This window comes from Pongo pygmaeus, chromosome 12, assembly GCF_028885625.2.
Source record: "Pongo pygmaeus isolate AG05252 chromosome 12, NHGRI_mPonPyg2-v2.0_pri, whole genome shotgun sequence".
NCBI lineage: Eukaryota > Metazoa > Chordata > Mammalia > Primates > Hominidae > Pongo > Pongo pygmaeus.
Window position 1 is genome coordinate 128,711,901 of NC_072385.2, and position 18,916 is coordinate 128,730,816.

An 18,916-nucleotide genomic window follows, 5' to 3' on the forward strand; every position below is an offset into this window, starting at 1 on the left:
TTGCTCTCTCTCTCCTGCTACCATGTGAAGAAAGCCCTTGCCTCCCCTTCCCCTTCCACCATGATTGTAAGTTTCCTGAGGCCTCCTGGTTATGCCTCCTGTTATGCCTCCTGTTAAACCTGTGAACTGTGAGCCAGTTAAACCTCTTTTCTTCATAAATTACCCAGTCTCAGGTAGTTCTTCAGTGGAGTGTGAGGACAGACTAATAAAATATACAAACATAATCACATTATTTCCTGTTGGCTTCCTGTCTGTCCTTCCTCCAGCGACTCCCCTTTGACCTTGGACAACCCAGACCCCTTCCTAGGGCTTCAGGGACCTGCAGGAGCTTACTTCTTTCTACTTTTCCAGTTTCTTCCCTTTCCCTGACCACAACCCCTAGGTTAGCTTGTCTCCATCAATCCACCCCTCCAATTCAATGCACCTTTCCTTTCTTTTCAAGACCTCAGCTGAAACTATCTTGCTTATTTCTTTTCTTATTATTTTGCATGTCTTCACATTAAATATAGAAGTCCTAGATCAACTGTGCTGCTTTTAACTGGATTCCTAAGATGCAGAGTAATGCTTGATGTATAGTAGATAATCAACAAATATTTGTTGAATGAATAAATAAATGAATTCAGAACTGGCTCAGGATTCAGAATGGTTCAGCTTGCAGAGTCTCAGTGTCTAAACAGGAATGAGAGCAGAGAAATCACTTAAACATAATTGCCATTCATTCTTGGAAATAAATCAGCTAACACACTTGCTTTCTTCCTTGATGTCGGAGTTCAAGGTCTTATATATATTAGAGCAGAAGGATTGCTCTAGGCTCAGGTGCAGTTCGTGCTCCAAGCACAGCCTATAATTTCAGGATCACAGGAGATATTTCCACCTGGCTTTCTCCCACATATTTTTCTGTAGAGTTGATTAGAGAAGAGCATCAATGTGTCCTTGATTTTGCTGTACCCTCTACTCCTGCAGAGACCCCTTTCTGGAGACAGGGTTGGAGAGGGTGGAGAAAGAATAAGCCCCGAGTTTTACCTCTTAAGCCTTATCTTTCTCTCATGGCAAAAACTAAGGACTTTTTCACTTTTTTTTTCCTTTTTCTCCCTAAAATGAGCATAGTTCTTGTGATCCAGTAGACAGACATCCAGACACAGACACAAGGATGCAAATAATTGAGTGGGTTGTTGAACAAAAGACTCAAAAGAGTGATTTCGATAGCATTGACCATTCTATCAGTCTAGGGGGAAATGCCATACATAGGGTGTTGTCACAGGTGGAGCTCTTATTTAATTTTAATTTCTGCTCCCTGTCATTCTGATACCTATATATTTTTTTGCTGCTCTGTATCCTTTAATATGATACTGGCTGGAAAATCAGATCATCAAGATTATTTGGTTACAAATATTCCTTTGTTGGCTACTATGTGCTATTGAGGATAAATGCAAAACACAAGATATTAAAATAAATCTCTTTGCGGCACTTGTGTGGACTCTTTGCACTTGAGCATAAAGTATGTGGAAGTTGTCTTTGGAGACGGAGCAGACAAATTTTTCTATGGATAAGGTTAATGACCTTGAGAAATTTCATAGCATTTATTTTTACTGCTGAGAATTTTTGTTTGGTTTATTTTTTTATTCTCTTTTTTATTCTAGATGAAAATGGTTGTCAAGTTGCTGATCCCTAGATAATCACAGGAATAGCCAACACGTTAACAATAAGAAACAAACTCTGAAACATCAGTGGCTCAATAGACCACAGCTTTATTTCTCATTTGTATCGCAGTCTGATGAAAGGCAGTGCTTCTCCTGTGGGCTCTTTTTCAGCAGAGGAGTCCCACAAAGCTTCCTTTTGCTGTTAGGCCATCTGGAACCAGTGCAGTGAGGAAGGCTAAACCTGAAAGTGGCTTTTGACACTTACTTCACACTGGTCTGACTCTGGTCTTAAGGGCCCAACCTAAAATGAAGGAGTGCTGGGAAGCAAAGAGTCCATGGTGATTTAGTGAGCACTAGCAGTAACTACCACTGTAGATATTGCAAAATTCCCTTCAAAAGAGTTATTAAGCATGCACATTGCATACTGTAGTATACCAGACCAGATTCTAACAGGAGCAAGGTAGAAAATTAAAAGGGGGAAGAAGGAACTCCTATGTCAGCCTCTGACTGTAAAGAGTGTGCCTGATAGGCAGGTCATACGATGCCTCCAGATTCCAGTTTTCTCATCTGTAAAGGCAAGACGACAGACTGAATGAGCTGTAGGGTCCATTTTGGCTTCAAAATTCTTCTTCCTAGGAAATGACAATTTAATTGGAAATCTAAGATAAAACAAACCAGTACTTTATTAAAACATTTAAATTGACACCCTAACATCACAATTAAAAGAACTAGAAAAGCAAGAGCAAAAACATTCAAAAGCTAGCAGAAGGCAAGAAATAACTAAAATCAGAGCAGAACTGAAGGAAATAGAGACAAAAAAACCATTCAAAAAATTAATGAATCCAGGAGCTGGTTTTTTGAAAGGATCAACAAAATTGATAGACTGCTAGCAAGACTAATAAAGAAAAAAAGAGAGAAGAATCAAATAGATACAATAAAAAATGATAAAGGGGATATCACCACCGATCCCACAGAAACACAAACTACCATCAGAGAATACTACAAACACCTCTACACAAATAAACTAGAAAATCCAGAAGAAATGGATAAATTCCTCGACACATACACTCTCCCAAGACTAAACCAGGAAGAAGTTGAATCTCTGAATAGACCAATAACAGGAGCTGAAATTGTGGCAATAATCAATAGCTTACCAACCAAAAAGAGTCCAGGACCAGATGGATTCACAGCCGAATTCTACCAGAGGTACAAGGAGGAACTGGCACCATTCCTTCTGAAACTATTCCAATAAATAGAAAAAGAGGGAATCCTCCCTAACTCATTTTATGAGGCCAGCATCATCCTGATATCAAAGCTGGGCAGAGACACAACCAAAAAAGAGAATTTTAGACCAATATCCTTGATGAACATTGATGCAAAAATCCTCAATAAAATACTGGCAAACTGAATCCAGCAGCACATCAAAAAGCTTATCCACCATGATCAAGTGGGCTTCTTCCCTGGGATGCAAGGCTAGTTCAATATATGCAAATCAATAAATGTAAGCCAGCATATAAACAGAACCAAAGACAAAAACCACATGATTATCTCAATAGATGCAGAAAAGGCCTTTGACAAAATTCAACAACCCTTCGTGCTAAAAACTCTCAATAAATTAGGTATTGATGGGACGTATCTCAAAATAATAAGAGCTATCTATGACAAACCCACAGCCAATATCATACTGGATGGGCAAAAACTGGAAGCATTCCCTTTGAAAATGGGCACAAGACAGGGATGCCCTCTCTCACCACTCCTATTCAACATAGTGTTGGAAGTTGGGCAATTAGGCAGGAGAAGGAAATAAAGGGTATTCAATTAGGAAAAGAGGAAGTCAAATTGTCTCTGTTTGCAGATGACATGATTGTATATCTAGAAAACCCCGCTGTCTCAGCCCAAAATCTCCTTAAGCTGATAAGCAACTTCAGCAAAGTCTCAGGATACAAAATCAATGTACAAAAATCACAAGCATTCTTATACACCAATAACAGACAAACAGAGAGCCAAATCATGAGTGAACTCCCATTCACAACTGCTTCAAAGAGAATAAAATACTTAGGAATCCAACTTACAAGGGACGTGAAGGACCTCTTCAAGGAGAACCAGAAACCACTGCTCAATGAAATAAAAGAGGATACAAACAAATGGAAGAACATTCCATGCTCATGGGTAGGAAGAATCAATATCGTGAAAATGGTCATACTGCCCAAGGTAATTTATAGATTCAATGCCATCCCCATCAAGCTACCAATGACTTTCTTCACAGAATTGGAAAAAACTACTTTAAAGTTCATATGGAACCAAAAAAGAGCCCGCATCACCAAGTCAATCCTATGCCAAAAGAACAAAGCTGGAGGCATCGTGCTACCTGACTTCAAACTACACTACAAGGCTACAGTAACCAGAACAGCATGGTACTGGTACCAAAACAGAGATATAGATCAATGGAACAGAACAGAGCCCTCAGAAATAACGCCGCATATCTACAACTATCTGATCTTTGACAAACCTGAGAAAAACAAGCAATGGGGAAAGGATTCCCTATTTAATAAATGGTGCTGGGAAAACTGGCTAGCCATATGTAGAAAGCTGAAACTGGATCCCTTCCTTACACCTTATACAAAAATTAATTCAAGATGGATTAAAGACTTAAACATTAGACCTAAAACCACAAAAACCCTAGAAGAAAACATAGGCATTACCATTCAGGACATAGGCATTGGCAAGGACTTCATGTCTAAAACACCAAAAGCAATGGCAACAAAAGCCAAAATTGATAAATGGGATCTAATTAAACTAAAGAGCTTCTGCACAGCAAAAGAAACTACCATCAGAGTGAACAGGCAACCTACAAAATGGGAGAAAATGTTCGCAACCTACTCATCTGACAAAGGGCTAATATCCAGAATCTACAATGAACTCCAACAAATTTACAAGAAAAAAACAAACAACCCCATCAAAAAGTGGGCAAAGGATATGAACAGACACTTCTCAAAAGAAGACACTTATGTAGCCAAAAGACACATGAATAAATGCTCATTATCACTGGCCATCACAGAAATGCAAATCAAAACCACAATGAGATACCATCTCACACCAGTTAGAATGGCAACATTAAAAAGTCAGGAAACAACAGGTGCTGGAGAGGATGTGGAGAAATAGGAACACCTTTACACTGTTGGTGGGACTGTAAACTAGTTCAACCATTGTGGAAGTCAGTGTGGCGATTCCTCAGGGATCTAGAACTAGAAATACCATTTGACCCAGCCATCCCATTACTGGGTATATGCCCAAAGGACTATAAATCATGCTGCTATAAAGACACATGTACACGTATGTTTATTGCGGCACTATTCACAATAGCAAAGACTTAGAACCAACCCAAATGTCCAACAATGATAGACTGAATTAAGAAAATGTGGCACATATACACCATGGAATACTATGCAGCCATAAAAAATGATGAGTTCATGTCCTTTGTAGGGACATGGATGAAATTGGAAATCATCATTCTCAGTAAACTATCGCAAGGACAAAAAACCAAACACCGCATGTTCTCACTCATAGATGGGAATTGAACAATGAGAACATATGGACACAGAAAGGGGAACATCACACTCTGGGGACTGTTGTGGGGTCGGCGGAGGGGGGAGGGATAGCATTAGGAGATATACCTAATGCTAAATGACGAGTTAATGGGTGCAGCACACCAGCATGGCACATGTATACGTATATAACTAACCTGCACATTGTGCACATGTACCCTAAAACTTAAAGTATAATAATAATAAAAAAAAAGAATTCCTGAAAAAAGATACAACCAGAACAGAGCTGGTTTCAGCAGCTGGAGGGGCACCATTTATTTTAAACAAAATGGTCTCATGACTCCCACAGTCAAATCACAATAAGGATGTGTAATCACTAACTGCATTTCACACTCAAATGTTTCGTGATGTATGTTCCCAGAGCTTGAACTTCTTTTACTCTTCCTTGCACATTTGATGGTATTAGTCATTTTGAATACGTGAAGCTCCTTTTAAGTATGTCTAAGCTAGAGCAAGCAGAGCTCAGCAAAGTTTGTGGGGTTTTTTGGGAATAAGGTAGCAGTATTGCAAATATTTTATGTTTTGCAGTACATACAACCTCTGTTGCAAATACTCATCTCTGCAGATTTTGAGCAAAAGTATCCATGGAAAATATGTTAATAAATGGTCATGGCTGTGTTTCAATACAACTTTATTTTTAATAACAGAGTGATGGACCAGATTTGGACCAAGGGACATCATTTGCAGACCCCCTAATCTAGAGTCTAGGATCTTAAACTTTTCAATTCTATTTTAGCATGTCTATTTTATTGAACACATAAAGTCCTCTAATCTAGCTTTATATAGTTACTTTATTTTTACTTGACAAATAATTGTGTATATCATGTACAACATGTTTCCTTTCCTTCCCCTTCCCTTTCCCCTTCTCCTTCCCCTTCCCCTTCCCCTTCCCTTTCCCCTTCTCCTTCCCCTTCCCTTTCCCCTTCCCCTTCCCCTTCCCCTTCCCTTCCCTTCCCTTCTTCCTTTCTTTTCTTCCTTCCTTCTGATAGAGTTTCACCTGTTGCCCGGGCTGGAGTGCAGTGGCGCAGTCTTGGCTCACTGTGACCTCCCCCTGCCAGGTTCGAGTGATTCTCCTGCCTCAGCCTCCCAAGTAGGTGGGATTACAGGCATGCACCACCACACCTGGCTAATGATGTTTTAAAATAGGTATACATTGTGGAATGGCTAAGTTAAGCTAAGTAGTATATGCATAACCTTGCATACGTACCATTATTTTGTGGTAGAAACACAAAATCTACTCTTTTAGCTATTTTCAAGAATACAATATATTGTTATTAACTATGGTCACAGTGCTACACAGTAGACCCCCTGAACTTATTCCTTCTATCCAACTGATGGTTTGATGAATACCTACCCCAACCCAGCTCAACCCCTGGAACCACCCTTTTTATCTCTCCTTCTGAGCCAACCTCTTCAACCTTCCTTGCATAAGCTTTTTCTGTCCTCATTATGTGTATTGCTAATGAAATGTATTTTTCAGGATGACCTTCAAACAGTGTGTTTGGAGGATCTTGAAAGCAATTTTTAATGACTAAATTATCAATTGCAAATTAATAAATCAGTGGCTTAAAACAAACCACAATTTATTATCTCTCGGTTTCTGTGGTCAGATAACGTGGTACATTGTGGCGGGGTCTCTTGGGCTGGAATCAGCGTCAGCTGGGGCTGCAGGCCTCTGCAGGTCTGACTAGGGCCAGCTCTGCTTCTAAGCTCTCTCCTTGGTTGTTGGCCACATCCAGGTGCTCTTGGGCTGTTGGACTGAGGCCTCTGCTCCATGATAGATGGGTCTCTGCATAATTGCAGCTCACAGCATGACAGCTGGCAGGAGAGAGCGCAAGCGAGGTGCCAGTTCCACCTCAGAAGTGACTTCCCAGAACCTATATTCTAGCCATTAGAAGGGAGTCACCAGGTCCAGCCCACCCTCAAATGGGAGGGGATCCTACATAGTGCAGAGTCTCTGGGGACATTTTCAGAAGTTGCCTACCACAGGATCTACCTATTCTTAGGGCAGCTTAACGTGAGGCCCTGTCCTGAGGACACTGATCACTTGTGGTCCAGATTTATGAAATTCCTAAAACTATGAAAAACTAAGGTACCACGCCATTCTCCAATCATTTCTATAATTAAATTTCTTTCTATTTGTAAACAATTTTCAAATATTCAAGTTAACGTGACTAAGTATGCATCTATAATAAAAATCACTTAATTGAATGCTTCCCTAGAAAGGTACAAAAACACTTTTTTTTTTCATAGAGTTGATTATTCTGATGGTAGTTTCCTGTGATCAGTTACCTGGAGTACAACTAGCTAAAGTAAGGAAATAGTGCATTATATCTTAGAAACCTGAGGAAGCTTCCATTACCTGAGCCGATCGATTTCTCTGGCATGACAGATGAAACTTAGGACATGTGAAAAAAATAGATTCAATACTATCATTGTTATAATGAAAGGGCACACTGTTCTTATATGACTAAATGCAAGTACATTGTTTCAGAAGATAAAGCCAAGGAAGGAAAAGCAAGCTGGCTATGGGAATCTTGCAGCCAGATTGTAAGATAAACCTAACCTTACACAGTTTGCAAAACACTGGCATTTCATCATCTTTTATTTATGGAATTCATTAAAATGGGATGCTAATATACCATGCACTAAAAGGAATCCTGTAAATTGTCCTCCTCAGAAACATCTGGGCCATGAACTCTATAGTAATAGGTGATTTCACCACCTCAGCGCAAGCGTTAACCCTTTGAGTGCTAACTGGCTGCGTGGGGTGGGTGGTGGTGGGGAGGTTGTGCTTGTTCTTGTTTGGGTTTATTTTGATGATAATTTTCCATTCCTTTCCAGATTCTGCTGAGTCTTATCCCTGATGCAAATGACACTAACCTAGTTTGAATAGAAGTCCTTATTTCTATTCTCGCACACTAACGTGGAAACAATGCCTATTTTTATTAGGCCCTGAAGGAACACATTTCCTCAGACACTGCAGAGGCACCTGTTAAATCATTTAGCATCAGATAGGTTAAATATTCATATCTGGCTTGCGTTGTAATAACATGCCTCCTGGAGGCAGCATCTCCGGGCAGAATTGGCTCCCACGCAGTGACTGATAGAGCTTTTGGAAATCCGGGAGTTATTCCCATGATGGCAACATTTGCTTGGGCCAAAGATCTGCAGGCTGGACAGAGAAGCTCTTTGTTGGTGGGGATGTCAGACCCAGCCTGAGGCTCTCTCACATCACACAAGGAGGTGCAGGCCACATCAAGTTCTCATGCAGCATGGTGCCTCCGTGTTCAGTGACTGGGGGCTCCATTTTAGCAAAATGGACAGGCACATCTGAAAGCAGGTACCACAAAACCTTAAGGCCCTCACTAGCACCTCATTATCAAAAGATTAGGTCAAAGTTAGTGCGGAATGAGAGACTCTCCATGATCCGGCCCCGTGTGTGTCACAGCAGTGACGACAGGTACTCCTCTGCCTCATTTTCATTGTCCAGAAACACTGAGCTAGGGACTGTGTAATTCTTCTCACACATTCTAATGTTTCTCAGCTCTAAGTCCCTTCTTCCTGGATGTTTTCCCATTTTCTTTTCAAAACAATCCACTTCTTTTGTTCTGTTTTTTGAGATAGTGTCTCACTCTGTCCCTCAGTCTGGAGTACACTGGCACGATCTCAGCTCACTACAACCTCCACCCCACGGGTTCAAGTGATTCTCATGCCTCGGGCTCCTGAGTAGCTGGGACTATAGGTGCATGACCATGCTGAGATAATTTTTGTATTTTTTTTGGTAGAGTTGGGGTTTTGCCATGTTGGTCAGGTTGGTCTTGACTCTTGGCCTCAACTGATCCATCTGCCTTTGTCTCCCTAAGTGCTGGGATTACAGGCATAAGCCACCACGCGTGGCCAACAACTCACTTCTAATAAGCCTTTAAAACTAGATTCAGGCTGGGCACAGTGGCTCACACTTGTAATCCCAGCATTTTGGGAGGCTGAGGTGGAAGGATTACTAAATCCAAATATTACTAAATCTGTCTCTACTAAAAATCCAAATATTAGCTGGGCATGGTGGCACATGCCACTAGTCCCAGCTACTAGGGAGGCTGAGGCAGGAGAATCGCTTGAACCCAGGAGGTGGAGGTTGTAGTGAACCAAGATCATGCCACTGCACTCCAGCCTGGGTGACAGAGTGAGACTCTATCTCAATAAACAAACAAACAAAAACAAAACCTAGATTCAGTTTTTCACTTCTATGAAGTGTTTCCCTACACACCCTGCCTCCCCAGGAGTTACAGAATACATACTTCCATCACTGTCCATCCATGTTATTTTACACGTATTTGGTTTATGTAGCTATTTTATCCAATAGACTTCTCACGGCAGGGACTGTGTCCTATTGATCTCTGTGTACACCAATCCTGGAACATGGTAAAAGCTCAATAAACATTCATTGAGTAAATTAATTAATACAGCCAATGGAAATGTCACAAAAGATTTACATACAACAATAATATTAGTAACAGTGGTGATAATGATAAAGAATGATGATGGTGAAGGTACTGTGTGGGAAATCCTGTGAGGAAGAGAGGATGCATACATCTATGTTGTAATCTTGCTACACAGGAAGAGCCTGCCTCTGTAGTGACTAATAAAGTTATTAGTCAACGATTAATGAGATTAAGCATGACATATTGGGCTTTAAGGAAACTGAGAGGCACATTCGAAGTGAGATTTTCATCCCTGTGCAGGCTCTATGCATATCTGGATTCTCTCTTACCCTTCCTTGCTCTTAACCTTTCTTATTTTTTTAATTTTTTCCTCTGATTTTCATATATCTTCACATTATCATCACGTCATGATGTGAGTGTGTTGTGGGCTACAACAGAAGCCTGTGGGCAGTGGTGCAGTGGGTTGTGCTCCAGAAGTGCCTCAAACCTGAGTAGGGCATGGCCTCGATCCTCCCATGACTAGCAGGGCGAGGCAAAGAATAATATAACCTAAAAGAGAAGACTTGGGCAGAGCTCTCGACGTAACTGTTTAGCTTTTATCCCTGCTTATTTTCCGCCTGCAGTAGCCAAGGCTGCTCTGTAATGTGGGGGCAGCACTGTGAAGGCATCATGGACAGCTGAGGGTTTCCATGAGTTAACTGACCTCATGCCCTCAGAACTGCCAAGGAGGCCACCCTCATAACACTTCCTAAGTGTGGGCAATCGCCATTGTTTCTGCACAAAAGCGTCCACATGGGGGGCAACATGGACAGTGGAAAGAGATATTGGCCGTGTCTGGTCGTCCATGGCTCATGAAGAGGTCATGCCGCTCTGAGCCTGAGTGTTCTCACATTTTAAACAGCAACAAGCTTAGAGAATCCCGGTGATCCCTGGGTTCTAATGGGCAGTGATTCTGTAGCACCCATGTCTGCACACACTGTAGCAAGAACAGGAGCCATCTTGATGGAGATTTAAAAAGATGGTTCAGGAAGGCCACATTTGCTAGAGTTGCTATGGGCACTCAACTTAGAAAATACAACCTTGCCCCACCCTGGTTGAGGCTAGTCCCATCCTTGCCAACTTGGAAGGTATCTGAGGGGACGGAGTGGAGAAACCTCTCCTCACATTCAAGAAGTCCTGAGCCCCCCATCACCAGATGCCGCCCTGCTCCAATCAGGATGCTGGGTCTCCCCTTGAATTGGCCTCAATACCTTTGCTCCTTGCATATTGTCATCGGCTGCTTATTGACTCAGAAGGAGGAAGGCACAGCTCGTCTCTTTCATTAGCTCTGGAGTGAACTCAGGTGCTGGGAGATGCAGGATCTCCACAATTTCAGTGGCAGCTGTTTGGGTGACAACAGAGGCTGGGAGGATCACAGCACATCAGCAGGATCAAGGACACTTCGTGGATTTCATCATTCCACTGAGCACCCGTAACTAGATTTGGTTACTTGGAAGCATTATTTAAAAATAATTGCTCTATTTTTGGTAATCCATTTGCATAGAAATATATTATGTTAATATATTGGTTCATCTTAGAAAGATTCTCTTTGCTTTTATTTTGCGTTAGGCATGCATTCTTGGTCTCTGAGAAAACTAGAATCTCTTCCAGCTATAAAGAATGTACTTAAATATATTGTTATTTCAGACAAATGTCATAACTCTCAAACCTGATATAAAGATAATTAAAATGGCATATTTTTCTACATCATAAAATACAGATTCACCCTGAGACCCACTCCTGGCAACACATCACATTATTGAGTCTAATAACTTCATAGACAATATGCACTTCAGAGATGGGAATGGAAAATACATATTTAGTACTTAAAGGAAAATATCTTTTCTATAAAATAAATGAATTTTTACCCTGCCTTTTTGTAACTGTCTGCTTTTATTAAGCTCTTGTTACTCCTGCCCTACAGACCCACATACCCACACACATACACATACACCTGTCACAAAGAAGTGGTCAGTTTGGGCTGCTTTAGGGGCATTTTCGAGTGAAAACAACATGATTTTTGAAGTAGACACAGGAGGAGATTGTCTCTAGTCCATTTGCCTCTGACCATTCATTCCTAGTTGCCATCTCCATTCCTCTTCCTGACTGGGATCAATGGCCTGTGACAAAAATTAAATGCTGTCTTCAGCTTCCAGATTGAGTGATTTCAGGTCTTTTCCTCTGGGAAACACCCAGAAGGCTGCCTCTGACCTTGGATTTCAGCGTCTTGTGCCAGTCCCTGGAGCAGCCACAGGGAGAATGCTTCTGTGGTCACTGCTGTCCCCTGGCTTCCCTGTCCTCCCCACTCCTCCCAACCAGTGGGACACCAGAGGACAAGGAAACATCATGTCACCCAGCCCTCTGGCTCACCTTACCCTGTGATGTCGTTCTCAGTCTGTGTTCTTAGACTCAGTTCTATCATTTGCTACTGGTGTTCCAGAAAGTAAATAACTTCACTCTCATCTGAGGCAATTATATTAAATAAACTAGGTTAAATTGGGGTCAAAGTCAATTCTAAGTTATGAAACATTTTTAATATGAAAAAAATCTGTAATATATTATGCAATGAATACATCCAACAAAAATTATTATTTCTCAGGCTAGGCAAATGAATAAATCCAAGCTTCCATGGATTAAAATATTTGTTAAATAATTAATGTTCTTGGGTCAAAGAAATCTTAAGAAATGGATTTTTCTAATGGTTTCTCCTACATAGCATCAGACACAATGGACACTGTTCTAACAAAATAAGTTACCACTAAATTTCTGGAATGTTAGTTTATTTTAATTTCTATCATTTGGTAACAGTCAAGGCTACCTAAGTTATATAAATCTCACATATTTTTTGATGCCAATTTCAACCTTAAGGATATTTCAGACACAATATTGATCTTGTCAACCACTTGTAGGTAGTTTTTATTAATAAATAGACTGAAATCAGATTTACTTATTTAAATGTGCTGGTTTTGACTAACTTTACCTAGTTACACATTAGATATCTGTAATATTATTGCACAGACACTTGAGAATTATCCCCAGTTCTACTACAGAAAAAGAGTCAATTTAATATAAACTCTTATATAAACAGGGCAGAGTATGCACAAGAGTATCTTTTTTCTATGGTGAAATCTTAGGACAGACATATCAGGGCTTCACATAGGTCTCATCAAAAATCAGTAGACCAAGCAGAACCTTAATTTTATTTCTAGTGGGTTCTTTAATTGATGGCCTGGATTCAATTTCCAAGCCACATTTTCAAAGACCCATTTTTACCTAAGGCTTGGTTCAAGCGTTCAGTCAATAATCTTTTAAATGTGCAGCTAGTCTCAACAAGATAGTGACCTAGCCCTTGAGTCAGCATTTGGGTGCTGAAACAACTGATAATTATCATTGGTTGGCAATTCAAAAAAATTAATTTTATCTCAAACATTTTTTTAAATATCCAGAAGAATTAATTGGATATTTTTTCAGCAGGACTGAGGGACTTCTTAATAAAAATTTCAGCTAGCTTAGGCATCCATTACAGAGACAAATTATTATTTTCCATTAATAGGGCTTTCTGAAAATATTAAGATACACTCTTGCTATTATAGCATTTAGACAACACCTCCCTGAAAGTTCTTTTGCTCTGAGAAACACAATTTGACTCACATTACAGTTAATGCGCATTTTAAATATACAAGTGAAACTATGCCTGCGGTTGGGGGAACAGAGCAAACTCAGACTCTATCAACCTTCTAAACATTAATCTTGATAATTTCATGTGGAAAGAATAAATATTTTTCCACTTGAATACTCCAAAATACCTGCAGAAATAAAGACTTACGAAAACAAATACTAAGAAAACTACCTGTTTAAGGAATTATAGAAAGATATACAATGAAACTGGGGGATGATGTGTGTAGAAAATGCCCAGGTGGCCTGATGCCAGAGACCTCAACTGAATTTCACTCTGCCACTCAACAGCTCCGAGATAAATTGGTAGTTTAAATGCAAGAGAGTTTGTTGTGTTTATCACTGCATCTCCAGGATCTAGAATCATACCTGACATATCTAGTATGCACTCAATAAATATTATATGTGTTGGAGTTATAAACAGTGTTTAAAGTAAATCATTTAACCTCTCTGAGTTTCTGTATTCTTATCCACGAAAAGTGTTCAATCTAAGCAAAGGAAATGATCCGAGAAACCACAGAAAAAGCGTGTTGTGACCATAAGAAACTCATTCAAGTAGGAATTTGCAACTTCATTGCCAACCTTAAGTGTCCAGGCTTATGAGACACCAAGCTGGGAAAGGATATATCTGGTCCTGGCCAGAAGACAAGGGGAAACCCTTGCTATGACATCCTCTGTCTAAGTTTTAGAGTGACTATTTTCCCCCCAGGTGCGTGTGTCTGGGCTTTCTGGCCTAAGTTTCTGTTATTATTTGACCTTCCAGTCCTTTGGCTTCTGCTGATGTCTGGCCAGCTTTGCTTCTCTACCCTATTTTGACATAAGCCTGTCTTAAAATGTGTGGCCTTTCGTCATCCCATAACTAATCCATTTCTTTCTTGAGCTCCCCTGTTTTAGACAGGTCCACCTTGATCCACTGTTATGAACAGCCCAGTTTGCCACCGCAGCTACTATGATGGTTAGTATTAGGTGTCAACTTGATTGGAATGAAGGATGCCTAGATCAGTGTGTCTGGGAGGGTACTGCCAGAGGAGCTGGATATTTGAGTCAGTGGACTGGGAGAGGAAGCCCCACCCTCATTGTGGGTGGGCACGATCCAACTGGCCGCCAGTGTGGCTGGAACAAACCCCGGCAGAGGAAGGTGAGATGAGTAGCTCGGTCCGAGTCTTCTGGCTTTCATCTTTCTCCCAGGCTGGATGCTTCTGTCTGATCCTCCTGCCCCTGGGCATCAGACTCTAGGTTCTTCGGCTTTGGACTCTGGGACTTGCACCCGTGGCTTGCTGGCTTCTTGAGCTTTCGGCCGCAGAATGAAGGCTGCACTGTTGGGTTCCCTGGTTCTGAGGCTTTCAGACTCGGACTGAGCCACTACCAGCTTCTCTCTTCCCCAGCTTACACAGGGTCCATCATGGGACTTCAGTGTGTCATCACGTGTGCCAGTTATCCCTAATAAATTCCCTGTCATATATACATAGATCCTATTGGGGGATATACACCATGTATACATATAGACACATATCCTCTGGAGAACGCTGACTAATACAGCTATTTCTAAAAGAAAATCTGATTTGCGCCACTTTTCTAACCTTGTTTCTATATGTAGTTCATCCACTAGAAGACTGTGACTATATCCTGTAAACACTCCTGTTTTTTTCTTTCCACATAAATAACTCCACTCAACACTGGATTCTAACAGAGCACCGCAGCTCCTGACTGATATGGGAAGGCGGCAGGGAAGCGCTGGGAGGAGAAGGGGGCGGTCCCTGGCAAGGGCTCCACCCCAGGCCTGTGTCCATGGACCCAGGTGAGAACAGGCATTTCTGTTTTCGTGCCCAAATGTTGCATTTTCCAGACCACCCTGGCCCGCCGTGCTCCCATCCTGTGCCTATAGACACTCTGAGAGCCTAGCGGGCAGACCAGCAAGCGGCTGGCGGTTGCGAGACGCAGAGGGGTGGAGGAACACACCGGCAGACACCAGCAGACGCCGGCAGGCCGTCTATGGCGGGACAACCGGGAGAGAAGAGTCGGGCTGCTCAGCGGAGACCGCCTCTCTTCTGGTTCCCATCCATCTGCTGAGAGAGCTACTTTCGCCATTCAATAAAACTTGGCGTCCGTTCTCCAAGCCCACGTGTGATCCGATTTTTCCTGTACACCAAGGCAAGAACCCCGGGATACAGAAAGCCCTCTGTCCTTGCAGTGAGCCAGAGGGTCTAACTGAGCTGATTGATATAAGCCACCTACAGACAGCAAAATGAAAAGAGCACACTGTGACACGCCCACTGGGGCTCCAGGAGCTGTAAACGTTCACTTCTAGACGCTGCCACGGGGTCGGAGCCTGTGCTCCCCACCACCTGCCCGTCTGCCTGCTCCCCTTACGGGTTTGAGCAGTGAGGCACCGAAGAAGTGAGTCACACCCCCATCGCATGCCCTACGAGGGGGACATAGGAGCTTTTCCTGTTTCATGACCATCCAGTGGAAGGGATGGCTCAGGAGGGTATGGAGATTCCTTTCCTGGAGTTGGGTTGGGAAGGACGTTCCTCAGAGGGTTGCTCATGGAACCACAGATCTATGAAATATTCCTTTATTTAACCAGTTGTGTGTGCTTACCATCTACAAGGCACTGCTTGGCAATGGGGATGAGAGAAAGAGAGTGTATAGAGCCTCTGGTCTTGGAATTTGCAGCACCGTGGGATTAAATGAGAAAGGACTTCTGTGAAAAAAATCGACAAGAGGTGCATGGAGGTCTAAGAAGATAACTTAAGGATGTAAATGGTCAGGGGGCCAGAGACGGCTCCTCTTAGTGCGTGCTGAGTAAGCTGGGAGCTGATGAGATGGTAGGGAGTGGCTGGGTGGGCGTGGCTGGTTGAAGACTCCAGAAGATGGGGCTGTGTTCACAGGCAGGAAGGTGACGGACACACTGGGGAGGAAATGAAAAAGCCAGAGGTGGGGGAGGGGTAGATCCCATTTATCAAGCAGCTAGAAATCATTTCATTGAATTCCACAACAATCCTCGAAGGTAATTATTGTCCCAACTTCAGGGGTCATGAAAGTGAAATTCAGTGAGTTGGAGAGAATTGTTTGAAGTCACATGGCTGCTTAGCAGAGAAGCCAGAATCAAACCCCAGATGCATTAGAGGTTTCTCTGCAATGCTGAGCCTTAGATCAGAATGGAGCATGGAGCACAGGCCTGGAGGAAACAGAATCATGTATTCATTCAAACAGAGTTAAGAGAAAGCATAAATGGTAGAAAGAGTACTGAGGAAGAAGGTGGAAGAGAGTGAGCTGCAGAGTGAGTAAGTCTAAGAGAGTTGGGGTAAAATGTGTAAATCCTAGGCCTCTCAGCATCTGCACATGTGTGGCTGGGGGTTGTGGGAGGAATCAAAGTGTGAGTCATACGGGTAGTAGCTAGGGTGTGGCTCTCCTGCTTTCCTTGATTTTGTTTCTGTTTTTGTTAATAGAAATATAAGGGTAAGGAAAACATTTGCCTTGGACCTGAAGGCTAATTTGGATTTTTTTTAATGAAAGCTATTAAAATCTCTTCAGTCTATTTTGTCTTGCATGCTATTGGTCCAAGCTTACTATCACCTTTTCATAAATGATTAGATTAGTCCAACTGGAACCACAGCCACTCTGATATTACTTGCTAGACTGTTCTTAGTGAAGAGTTGATAAACTATGCTTTCTATTTAGTGTTACTGTATACATTCTTTGAAAAATGGATGAAGCTTTCAAATAATCATATTCAAATGTACTTCTGCTTCTGACATTTCCTTCTAAGTAAGAAGGTAAAAGTCATTTCTCAACAGCAAGGATGGTGCCATAGTAGATATAACATATTTGTAAAATAATTTAAACACTCTTTTGCATACATAGTTTTAAAAATATTTTAAATATTCTTTTTCACATATGGCAAATAACGTGATTGCCGTGTTAAAACAACAATAACAATTATTTGGTAAGTAGCTTATAATTATATTCCAGGAAAAGGGGGAGTTAGAAGATAATCTTCTTAATAACCAGCAATCTGATCTCTGTGCTTGGTACTCAGAGCTCACCTTTTCCTTCTCATCTGCATCTCGTTAAAGATCAAGTAATCCTGATGGGGGACCTCCAACAAAACCTTGCTACTGCCTCCACTGAGGTGAGCTGTGGTCCTCCTTCACTAATAACCTATGAAGAACCAGAACTCAGACACTCTTCTGCAAGCAATGGCTACTGTATTTTCTCAATTATTAGCCATTTCATTTCCAAAATTTTATTAGAAAATTTCTATAAGACATGTTAGGAAGTATTGATAGGAGACCTTAGTGAGAAACTACACTCGCATGATGTAAATTGAGTAGAGACAGCTCAGAGTGCTTTTAACCTGTTCTCATTTTCCAAGGCTCCACAATGATAACCATTCTATAAATACACACCTCTATATTTTGCATGTTGAAATAGGGAAAATGTAGGTATAGGCAGACATTGCCTAAAATATATTCTAAGAAACACTAGCTTGGAGAGATGCCCAGGGATAAAAATGTTCCCAAAATCCAAGTAAATTTGAGTGAGGCCGTGCACATTTTCCCTCTCACGGTACAATAAACCTTAGTGTAAAGACTTAGAGACTTTCAGTATACAGAATCTTGTTTCAATATCTTAACTCAGCTTTTCCCCAATAATTGCTTAAGACTAACAATTTTCATGACAACAATTATTCATAGAGCCTATTTCAGTAGCGCTTTTGTAGGTGAAAATTATGGGCAATTTTCTGATTTTTAAAAATATACTACTGACATTACTTATTTGTCCTTTCAAAAAGATACAAAGCTGAAAAGGATTTTGAAGTCAGGTGTTAATGTGGGGACTGAGGTGCCCATCCATACTCATGGGCATTCACTACGGGCCAATTTCCTTTTATCACCCTTGGCCAAAATTACAGGATTGGAGGATGCACATTGTTAGCCCAGCCCATCCCCCTCGACCTCATTCATGCTGTCACTAGAGTCTTCACAGAGCAATTTCCAGCTTGCTGTCTGTGCTCCATGCCAATGCAAATCCTGCCCGTTTTCAAGGCCCATGATAAATCCCATCTCACTTCAAAGCCTTTCCTGAAGATTTGCTTCCATTTGGCTTAGTTCAATAAACATTTATTAAATGATTAATTCATGTTTCACTCAGAACTGTGAGCCAGAGATATAAAATTGAGAGTGTCTCTGCCCTTAAGAATGTTATAATCTGACAGGGAAGACAGTCACAGCCGCGGGAAAGCCAAAACTCACTCTGGGTAGCACTAGAGGCCTGTCACCATGAGAAAAGGATACAGAAGGCAGCGTAAGCAAGGCTCGTTAGGGTCCAGGTGCTTGTAGCCTTGTGTGCCTTGGATTTACAAAGGCAACTGGGAAACTTAAGTTTCTTAGGATAGACACACACACACACATGCACAAACACACACACACATACACATAATAGGATCTCCAAGGAAACCAATTATATTATATTAAAATACCGGTATCGAAATTTTTTTTAAAAATCAGTA